Genomic DNA, 10293 nt, shown 5'->3' on the forward strand with positions numbered 1-10293 from the left:
GTTAGCTGTGGTGCACAAGCTGTTTTTTAAAAACCTGCATTTTGAATGCTTTACATTAGTCGCTTGGTAATGAGTATTATTATTATTCTTTAGTAGAGAATAGTTTTAGTAAAATAATTTTAGTAAAGAATAATTTTAGTAAAGTCAATTTGTAAAATTTTCTCTTCTTTTCAACTCTTCAAGGAAGAAGAAAGGGAAAGGTTTTATCAATGCCTGATTCTCTCTGTATTGTTGGAGTAGTGTTGGCACAGAATAAGAGATCTCCAATGAGACATTCAGGATCTATGGTCAAGGTCATGTGGACTAGAAGCCTCTTCCTATCCAGAGATTCATTTTTCAGGGTGAGTTTAAAGTTTTTGGTGTTTTCTCAATTCAAAAATGTAAAAGCTTTTTAAACTTCTGGTTAAAAGAAGTTTACTCAAATCTTTTCAAAGCTGAGTGTTTGTCTACAAACGTGCAAGGGTATACTTAGTGAGAGGTGCCACTGCTTTAGTGAAAATTGTCAGAACAGATGATTTGCTCACCAAAAATTGAACACATGTCAGTGAGTGGACTGAGAGCCAGAACCGACAAGTTTTGTTTATTGTTGTAAGTGATTATTAGCAGTTTGGGTGAGTAGAACTCACTATAAGAGGCAATAAGGGTTAAATGCAGAAATATTACTAGAATATTATTTTAGAATAATATGTGAGTTTCTAAATGATAGTAATATGTCTAGCAGACATTTTCAAAATAATATTGGGTATGGCTTAGAACTTAGTGAAAACAGACTTAATTTCCTTCATATATATAATCATTCTGTCCTTAAAGATCTGGATTTTTTTTACTGTGTATCGGTGACAGTTTGTGTTTCACAAGAGAGACTTGATTACAGTAGCTTAAGCAAAAAGGATTTATCTCGTGTAAAAATAAATAAATAAATAAATCTACTGGTAGAGCTATAAGCTAAAATTCTGCCTCAATTAATGACAGGAAATGGTCTCCTTCTATCTCTTGGTACATTTTCCTTGGCATTGCTACTCTATTCCCAGTTACCACCAGCATTCTAGAAAAGGAAGAAGGAAAAGCTATCAAAGTAGTACCAGTTGACCTCCTCTTCATTTCACAGTTCAGAAGAGAGTCACATGAACACTTTTTGGCTCAAAGAGGTTTAAAAAAACTGTAGGGATTTTAAAAAAGATTTCTAGCCTCTCTTTTGGAGGCAGGGTAAAAAAAACATTTTCTGTTGAGTTCGCCAACTACAGTATCTGTCATACTTTCTTCTGAAATGTCACTATATTTTTATCATCTCAAACCTATGGTTGACTTTTCTTATTCTATATTTACTGATTTCTCTGCATTATAATTCATGTAAATTCTTTGTAGTTGCAATAGTAATGCATATCACTAAAATTCTTAATGAAATACCCATTGAGTTAGACAAAAACAAAAAGAGTAAATAAACATTGAGATAAATCATAAGATGGTGTTATTTTAGAAAAAAAAATACAAATGGCAGGCCTTGTGATGGTTGAGAAATTCATTTACAACCTATGGAATCTGCCATGTGTGGAGAAAAAGAATTAATGACAATAAAGAAGATAGAAAGAATATGTTATTCATTGTTTTTTCCCTATAATATTGGCTCCTTCGAATGCAGCTTCAATCTTTTGCTGAGTATGACCTAAAACAGCCATTTTTCTTCACCTGCCACTGAGGTCTTATTTTTCTGCATCTATTCATAGGGTACAATAGAGGGAAATGGACTGGGGATAGAGGGAAATGGACAGTGCCAATTCCGTAATGTTATGTATAGTAGTTATTTGTCAAGAAGCATACAGGAAGTGAGGTCAGTATGTTTATAGTGACCAAAAAATGCTGGTGATTTATTATTTTTTTATACTGTGCTAGTAAACAATACAGTAAAATTATCTTCAGGCACTTCCATACCAAGAGAACCTGGCAGCAGAATGATCCAATCCTTTGCTTCAGAACCTGCATTAGATGAATGCCTTCCAGGGTCTGAACATTTCTTAGGGCGTGTTCATACTGCAGTCTAGAAAGTACCACTAAAAAGTGGGTTATATGTATTGCTAAGAACCATCCATACTCTGATTTTATGCTAGACACTGACCTGGAAATGCAGTTTTCAAGTGAAGTTGTATAAAAGATCTGTATGGTTTATATAAGTCATAGTACTAATCTGGAACTAAAAATCCTGAATGCATTAATGGATAGAATGTGAATAGATTGTGAATTCCTCATTTTATTAAGGGAGCAATGAAAGGTTGCTTCTTAAAAAACGTTGTGACAAATAAAGAAGTAAAATTTTAAGTTTTAAGTCTCTATGTCAGAATAGCAGGAGAGAGAAATTAAATTACTTATTTCGCGTCTGCAAGCTTCACATAATAGAGAAATTAAATTACTTGTTTCTCATCTGCAAGCTTCACATCCTTCCTCTGTCTCTGTAACTTTATGAGAGTTTGGTGTCCTAAATGTTTCTCCATTACATTTGGTCAGGGGATTATAAAGAGTTACTTGATTTTGAAAGTCATAAGTTGGTCATAAATTAATAGCCAAGGGTCTTACCTTGCCTTACAGTTACTTTATTTGGCTTATGTAATGTAAAAAAAGCGAGCCAACATTTTGATTTTAAAAGACATGAGATAAAAATACACATTTCTGATTTTTCTTTCAGAATTAGTCGTTTTGGTTATTGTCATTCCACATTTCTGCACAGCAGCATTAGCTACAGTTGAGCAGTCCCACTCTCTTTGGTTTACTGTTTTCATGATATTTTCTTCCTGTCCTTTCACTTTTAACCTGTTCAAATCTCTGTAATCTCTTGGAGATGGCATATTATTTGGGTCATATGTTTTAAGACATCTGTTCTACAAGTCTGACATTGATTAATCGATTTATAGTCAATGTAATTACTAATAAGGTAGGATTAACATCTGAAATGTAGATTTGATTTTCTATATGTCTGATGTCATCTTTGTGCCAAATCCAGGCTGGTGAAGAGAACAACTCGTTATCTAGAGTTTCTTGGCTTTGAGAAATATACAGTAACTGGTGGTCTGTTGGAGTTACTGTTGTTTACATACTTCAGTTTAATTTAAACCAATAGATGAAAGAAAACAAATAAAAGAATTTTGAGACAATATAATATGGTATTAGTGGCCCTTAGTTATTTTTTAAGGTTGCTCAAGTTTGAATACATGTGAAGTAAAATAAGTTTAAAATCAAAATTATAGCATTTTAATGTTATAGATTTTAATTTTCAAATTTCTGTGCATGCTTATAGCATGCAAAGTGGAAAGAATTTCAATTTTGGTCTATTTCTGTATTGGGATAATAATCAGTGGAGGCATAATCAAATCAAACTTTAAAAGAATAGCTTTTTTTTCTACATTCATTATGATGAATTATAAAGCAAGAAAGAAAGGTGCGACTTTAATTCAGCTTTCTCATGGTTGAGCATTTTTTAATCAACATAGCCACAGGGTGTCTAATTTTCTCCTTTCGGTATGATTCTTTTCTGTATTCAGTAACAATTGCAGTTGATAATGGTTATGATAATAGAGGCTACATTTATTGAATTTGTACTCTGATCCAGGCTATAAGCTATTAGTATCACATTCTTGTATGCTTGTATGCTTACTTTTTTTAAACACTGTCTTTCTGGTTCTGATTCTTTCTCTTTCTCTTTCTTATTGTCTCCCTCTCTTTCTCTTTCTAAACTCAGTCTCTTCACTCAAACATAAGACCTGCTGGCTTATAAATGCCCCCCAATCGTTAATAATAATGTGTTTGCAAAACAATGACAAAAAAAGTTGACAGTCATAAAATATTTTGTGCTGGAGTTTGAGATTTATTCAGTATAAGCAAACTGGACTGTGCTCTGCTACCACAGATGGATTAGTGTTCTCTGCACGTGCGTGCGTGTGTGTATGCATATGTATGTGAGTAAATAGATCTGTTTTAAAAAATTGAGTTATGCAATTATGAAGGCTGGCAAGTCCCAAATCTTCAGGGTGGACTGGAAGGCAGGAGACCAGGGCCGAGCTGATGCTGTAGTTTGAAACCTGAGGCAGTCAGGCTGAAGACATGGAGAAGAGCTGATGTTGCAGTTCAAGTCCAATGGCCATCTGCTGGCAGAATTACATCTTTCTCAGGAGAGGTCAGTCTTTTGTTATACTCAAAATTCCAACTGATTACATGACATTTCCTCACATTATGCAGATCAATCTGTTTCACTCAAATTCTATCACATTAAATGTTAATCATCATCTGAGATCCTACAGAATAATGTTTCAACATATATTTGGGCACCACAGCCTAGCATCCTCTGTTCACTTGCAACCCAAATGCCTCTCTTTAAATCATATTTATTCTCCAAATAAAGACAATACCAATGTCATACTTCCCCTAACATGATACAGCTATCCTGCATACAAGAAAAAACACATTCTTTGCCGAGAAGGGGAAGAAAAGTTCTTGAGTGATGTTTACTCTTTTTGATAGCCCATAATTTAAATACTATGATGTAAAGTCCATATATCTTATGTTATAAGATTACATGATATGGGCATAGGAGAGGGAAGAAAACAAAGATAGATATATATGCAACACATACATATCTAACACACACACACACGCAACACATATATATCTAACACACACACACACACACACATATATATAAATATCACACAAACATATAACAAAGTAAAAAAGAAATGTAACAGTTACAGTCCTTAGTTCTACAATTGGTCATGTGATCATAGCTGGTATTTATTATTATCTTCTTCCATGACCATTGCCTTCAGCAAGCACCTCATCTGGTCATGGTTCTTTACCTATTGAGATGACCCAAGCCTTCATTCCTTAAGGGTCTGGGTTATACTTGCTTGGATTGAACTGCTATAGTTTTCCACTGACCTTATCACAGGGCATGGTAATACTAAGAGATGCTCCAGGGTATCTCCTATATTTCAGACATGCTTCTTGTTTTTATTTCTGTTGTAGAGGAGTAGTATCTTTGGTCATTAGGATCATTCACTCCAGCCAATAGCATCACTCCTTTTTTGCTTTTTGATTCAGAGTCATGAAAAGTTAAAAGTGGGGCTTTAACTTCTAGTTCAGTGGAATCATTGTTGTGTCTCCTCATAGAAGTGCTCCTCCTTTTGGAACTACATCTCTAGGTCAGCAGAGTATAAGGTTGCAGGGACAGGGAGCAAACATTTGCCACTGGGTCAGTAGGCATAAAATGAGTGATGCAACTTCCTTCTCCACCCTTTCATTCCTGTATCTGTAAATCCTGGCTATCTGAGAAAACATCATATATTGGACACTGATATAACCTCTTAGAGAATCTTGCCTCAGTCCTGCAAGGTATTGCCATCTAGCTGGAACCATAGCTGAGTCGTTAAAACCTTATTCCACTGACTTACTGTTAACCTTATCTAAAACACCCTCACAGAAACATCTAGAATAAAATTAGACTATATTATCTGGGCTCTGTGGACCATGTTGACCCATAAAATTAATCATCACAATGGACAGGATTCTTTCAGACCTTAACATTGCAGTGTGATCTTCCATCAGTTAAATGACTGTAGTGTCAAGAGGAGAGAGGGTGCTATCCACCACCAAGTGTTGAAAGTGATATTTTAGATATCCATGTCTACTTCCTATCTTAAGAAACTTACTTTGATAGGCCTAAGTCATCGTGACTTGAAGCTGTTTCCTTCTTCAACCAATATATTTAAAACCATGTAATTAACACTAACCCTTAACCTTCCTTGACACCAAGTTTTGAATTGATTATGAGCCTCATCTTGTGAAAACTTCCTTTCTCTTTTGGAAATCAAGCACCATGCATCTATCTCAAGCTATTCTCTAAGAAAACTTGCATTCTGTTTAAGGCCAGTCTCATATCTAACATGTTCTTGAGACATTTTAGTTATATATGGTATTGGCTGCTGTGAGAGCTTATTGATCTGGAATTTCTTCAACTTAATAAATGCTTTTAAATAAAAATTTCTCTCATACCTCCACATTTATTTTCATTAGATAATCACCACTGATTTCTGTATTGAAGTAATTATTTATATTTACAGAAGTGATTATCACAAATCCTAAAGAAGACCAATAATTTTGTTTAATTTTCTCCCAGACATTCCTTCCCAGCTTTGGAATTTTTCTTTCTTGTATAACTTTGCTATTTTAATGATAGTACTTGTATTTCCTTATAGTCATTCTTTTTCTTTTGTGAAGGAATATGACTCAAAGTTTCTAATTCTGTATGACAATGCATTATATTATTGAATAATTACTGAGCACATAGTGTGTTCAAGTACCCTTTAGGAAATTGGGGTTCATCAGTGACCATGATGGGTAAAGATCTTTATCCTCTTGGTGCTCTTTAACTTCCTCCTGCTCTCTTCAGATGAGTTCAGTTGAATATTTTAATATTTTAATCTTATTTTTACTTGGTCACTTTTCTACCATATATGGATCTTTTGAGAACAATGGGAATGTGAAGCCATTTTCACAAAAACAAAGGTTGAAGTTTCATCAATAACATAAGTTCACTTCAGAAAGAGATGAAAATATCACAGAAGAAAGACCTGAAATACTAGAAGGAAGGATGATCATAAACATTAGGAAAAAAAGAGGGAAAAGTAAGAATTATCTGTATTAAAAAAATTAAAAATATGATGATAGTAATATATAATTAATAATAATATATAATTTGAAGGAATAGAAATCTTCAGACCAAAGCACAAGACAAAATTAGCATGTAAATCAACAAGAGGTTGATTGGCAGTAAAATTCTCTAACATATTTACATTAGTAAAGAGTAAAGTTAATTAACACTAGATTCCAAAGTCAAAATAGTAGAATTTCAAAGGTAAACATTGAAAGGAGAAACTAGAAGAAGGAATTAGGAAAGCTATAAGAAGAGAAAATAAAATATCTACTAAAAAGAGAAAATGATTAAAATAAAGCATAAAAATGAAAAAAATAGAACAAAACTAAATATTAAAAAATTAAAACCTCAACAATGAAAACAAATATGAATAGATTAAGCTCACCAGTCCAAATAAAGATTTTTCAGATTGTATTAAAAATCCAGCTGCAAAAACAGATTCGCATGAGTAAGTTGAAAACAGGAGTGGAAAAAAGCCATAGCAATAAGAGATGCCTGGGTGGCTCTCAGTTGGTTAAGCATATGCCTTCAGCTCAAGTCATGATCCTCTGGTCCTGGGTTTGAGTCCTGCATTGGGCTTCTTGCTCAGTGGGGAGCTTGCTTCTCCCTCTATTTGCTGCTCCCTCTACTTGCGTGCTCTCTTTCGCTGACAAATAAATAAATAAAATCTTTTAAAAAAGCCATAGTGGTAAGCCAGTAACTTAAAGGAAGCTAGCATAGCTATAGAAATATGAAACAAAGTAATGCTTAAAAAATAAGAATTAATATTTATGAAATGGGTCACTATATGATATTACAGGTTTAAACTTTGAGGAAAATATAATTAAAAACAAAATGTTCTTCTAATCCAGAAATCCTCTCCACAAAGTCAGTACAGAAATAAAACACTTATTACCCAGCAATTGCACTATTGGGTATTTACCCTAAAAATATCAGATAAGCATTAAACCACAATGTTACGCATTATAGGTAATCCAAAAAAGATATTGCACAGATAGAAAAAAATTTCATCCCTTTATATAGCCACATCAACGCAACCCATTATAGACATGTTCTCAAGATAAACACTAAGTAAGAGGACTTGACAGTACTTTCTGTCACACATAGTTCATCTTACCTTTACCTGATAATTGGGCAACCATCAGTGTTTACTACTTGCCTTTTTTCCAAGGAAAAACTACTGTTGTATCTCTATGACAGGGAGTAGTTTTGCAATTTAGGGGAAGGCATCCCTTGGAATTAGGCTCCAGATCTCCAACAGAAAATAAGAAAAAGGAGTTCTGTTTCCTTTTATGTTTACATTTAAAAAGTGATGTTTCCAAAAGATATTCCTGGATCCTAAATATGACAAAAAGTCTATCTTTTCTTCAAAGAGATGTATAAACATTTGAAAGAGAGGAAAAAGTACTTAGAATTAAAAGTCTCTAAAGTAAATGCTCTGAAAAAGTGGGAAGGGAAATATCTCATTATTTTTATCTTGTTCCTGTCCTTATGATGCTCATCAGGAAATTGCAAAGAAAGAAAGAAAAAGGCAGAAAGAAGGAAAGAAAGAAAGAAAAAGAAAGAAAGAAAGAAAACAAAGTTGTATGTACCTGATAAAATAACCTCACACTATATAAAGCAATAATTGATAAAATTACAGAATATGACTACTATACCACGGCATTAAAATATTCCAGTATACCTCTCTTTAATATTGACAGATAAAGCATATAAAAACAGTAACATTAATCAAAATATATTTTCATACAATATACAAGGTTGATTTAATGGAACACAGAGAAATCTTTCCAACATTAGTAGACTAGATGACTAAGATATTTTTATCCCCTAGGATCTGGTCTATAGAATGGTAAGGATTTTTTTTTTTTTTTCTTTTTGGTGAGGATTTTCTAAAAGCACTCTTAACAAGAAAGTAATGGCCATTTGTGAGATTATACTGTTGTGCCCTGACTAAAGACAAGACAATTAATGATTAAATAAATAAAAGAAAGGAATAAATCTACTACATTGGTGTTTTAGGACAGTCATAATAAAATACAGTATATTGAGGGGCTTAAACAAGAAATTCATTTTCTCATAGTTCTGAATGCTGAAAGTCCCAAATTAAGTCTGGTAGTGTCAGTTTCTGGAGAGGATCTCTTCCTGGTTTGCTAATGACTACTATTTTGCTTTGTCCTCACATGAACTTTCTTGGCATGTGCACATACTAGAGGTGGGGATAAGGAGAGAGGGAGGGTGAAAGAGAGAGAGAGAGATTGAAATTGGCTTCTGGTATCTCTTCTTATAAACACACTAATCCTAAGATCTGGGTCTGACTTTTATGATCTCTTTTAATCTTATTTTTTTTTTTCAGGCTTCATCATCAAATATAGCTAGACTTGGTTGGGGCTTCAACATATGTATTTTAGGGAGACACAAATATTGAGCCTATAACTCTGTCATTATCCTCATTGTATAAAATTTGTTACATAGAAAACAAAATAATCTATAGATACTTTATTATGGTTAATAAGAGATTTTGTAAAAATTGTTAGATAAGGTATCAATGAACCAAAATCAGTTTTACTTTTGTGATCCAGTGGCCAGAGAAAAGTTAATCAATACAAAACACTATTTCCAGTGACAGCAAATATATATGTGATTTATCAAAACTTTAAAAAAATTGAGAAAATTCCATGTTTATTTTAGAAACAAAATTTTAAATATTACTTCACAAAATTATCTATATATTCAATTTCATTCCAACCATAATTTCAAAGGGATTTTGCAAGTAACTTGATAAACTTATGCTACATAGAAAACAAAATGCTTCAAGAAAATCTCAATACATGGGTGCCTGCATGGCTCAGTGGGTTAAGCCTCTGCCTTTGGCTCAGGTCATGATCTCAAGGTCCTGGGATCCAGCCCCACATCAGGCTCTTTGCACCTCAGGGAGCCTGCTTCCCACCGCCCACTGCCTGCCTCTCTGCCTACTTGTGGTCTCCCTCTCTGTTGAATAAATAAATAAAATCTTAAAAAAAAGTCTTTAAAAAAATTTAAAAAAGAAAAAGAAAAAAAAAGATCATCTCGATATATATTCCTTATAAGAAGTAATAGAGTATTTTTATTTTTGGATATCAATATTTGTTACAAAGTTAGTGACTTACAGGACTTTATAAATTAGCAAAAAACAATATACAGACAAGCCAAACAAGAATTCAAATTGAATCTGATGAGCCAGAGCAAGGAGCTTCAAAGCAGCACATAATTAGTGAAACTTGATATATAGCAGAAGTTATTTTGAAAATCACTAAGTAAGGGAAATGTAAGATCAATACATGTGGAAAATGGGGAATAAAAAACAATCTGGCTACTTACCATAACTACCATTCACATTCACAAAAATCAGTTCTTGACAGATTAAGGACAAAAAATAATGACAACGTTAAAAATAAATAATTAAAGAAAATATCACTATAATATTAAAATAGACTGAAAATTAGATTGTATTTAAATGAAAACATTTTGCTTGGTAAAAGAACAAAATAAAATTGAAAAATTTACAGATTAATTCTACACTTTAAAAAATTCTTATAGTCTTTGATGACAGTAAA

The sequence above is a fragment of the Mustela putorius genome, unplaced genomic scaffold (genome assembly GCF_011764305.1).
Source record: "Mustela putorius furo isolate JIRA1106 unplaced genomic scaffold, ASM1176430v1.1 tig00000480_pilon_pilon_pilon, whole genome shotgun sequence".
Taxonomy (NCBI): Eukaryota; Metazoa; Chordata; class Mammalia; order Carnivora; family Mustelidae; genus Mustela; species Mustela putorius.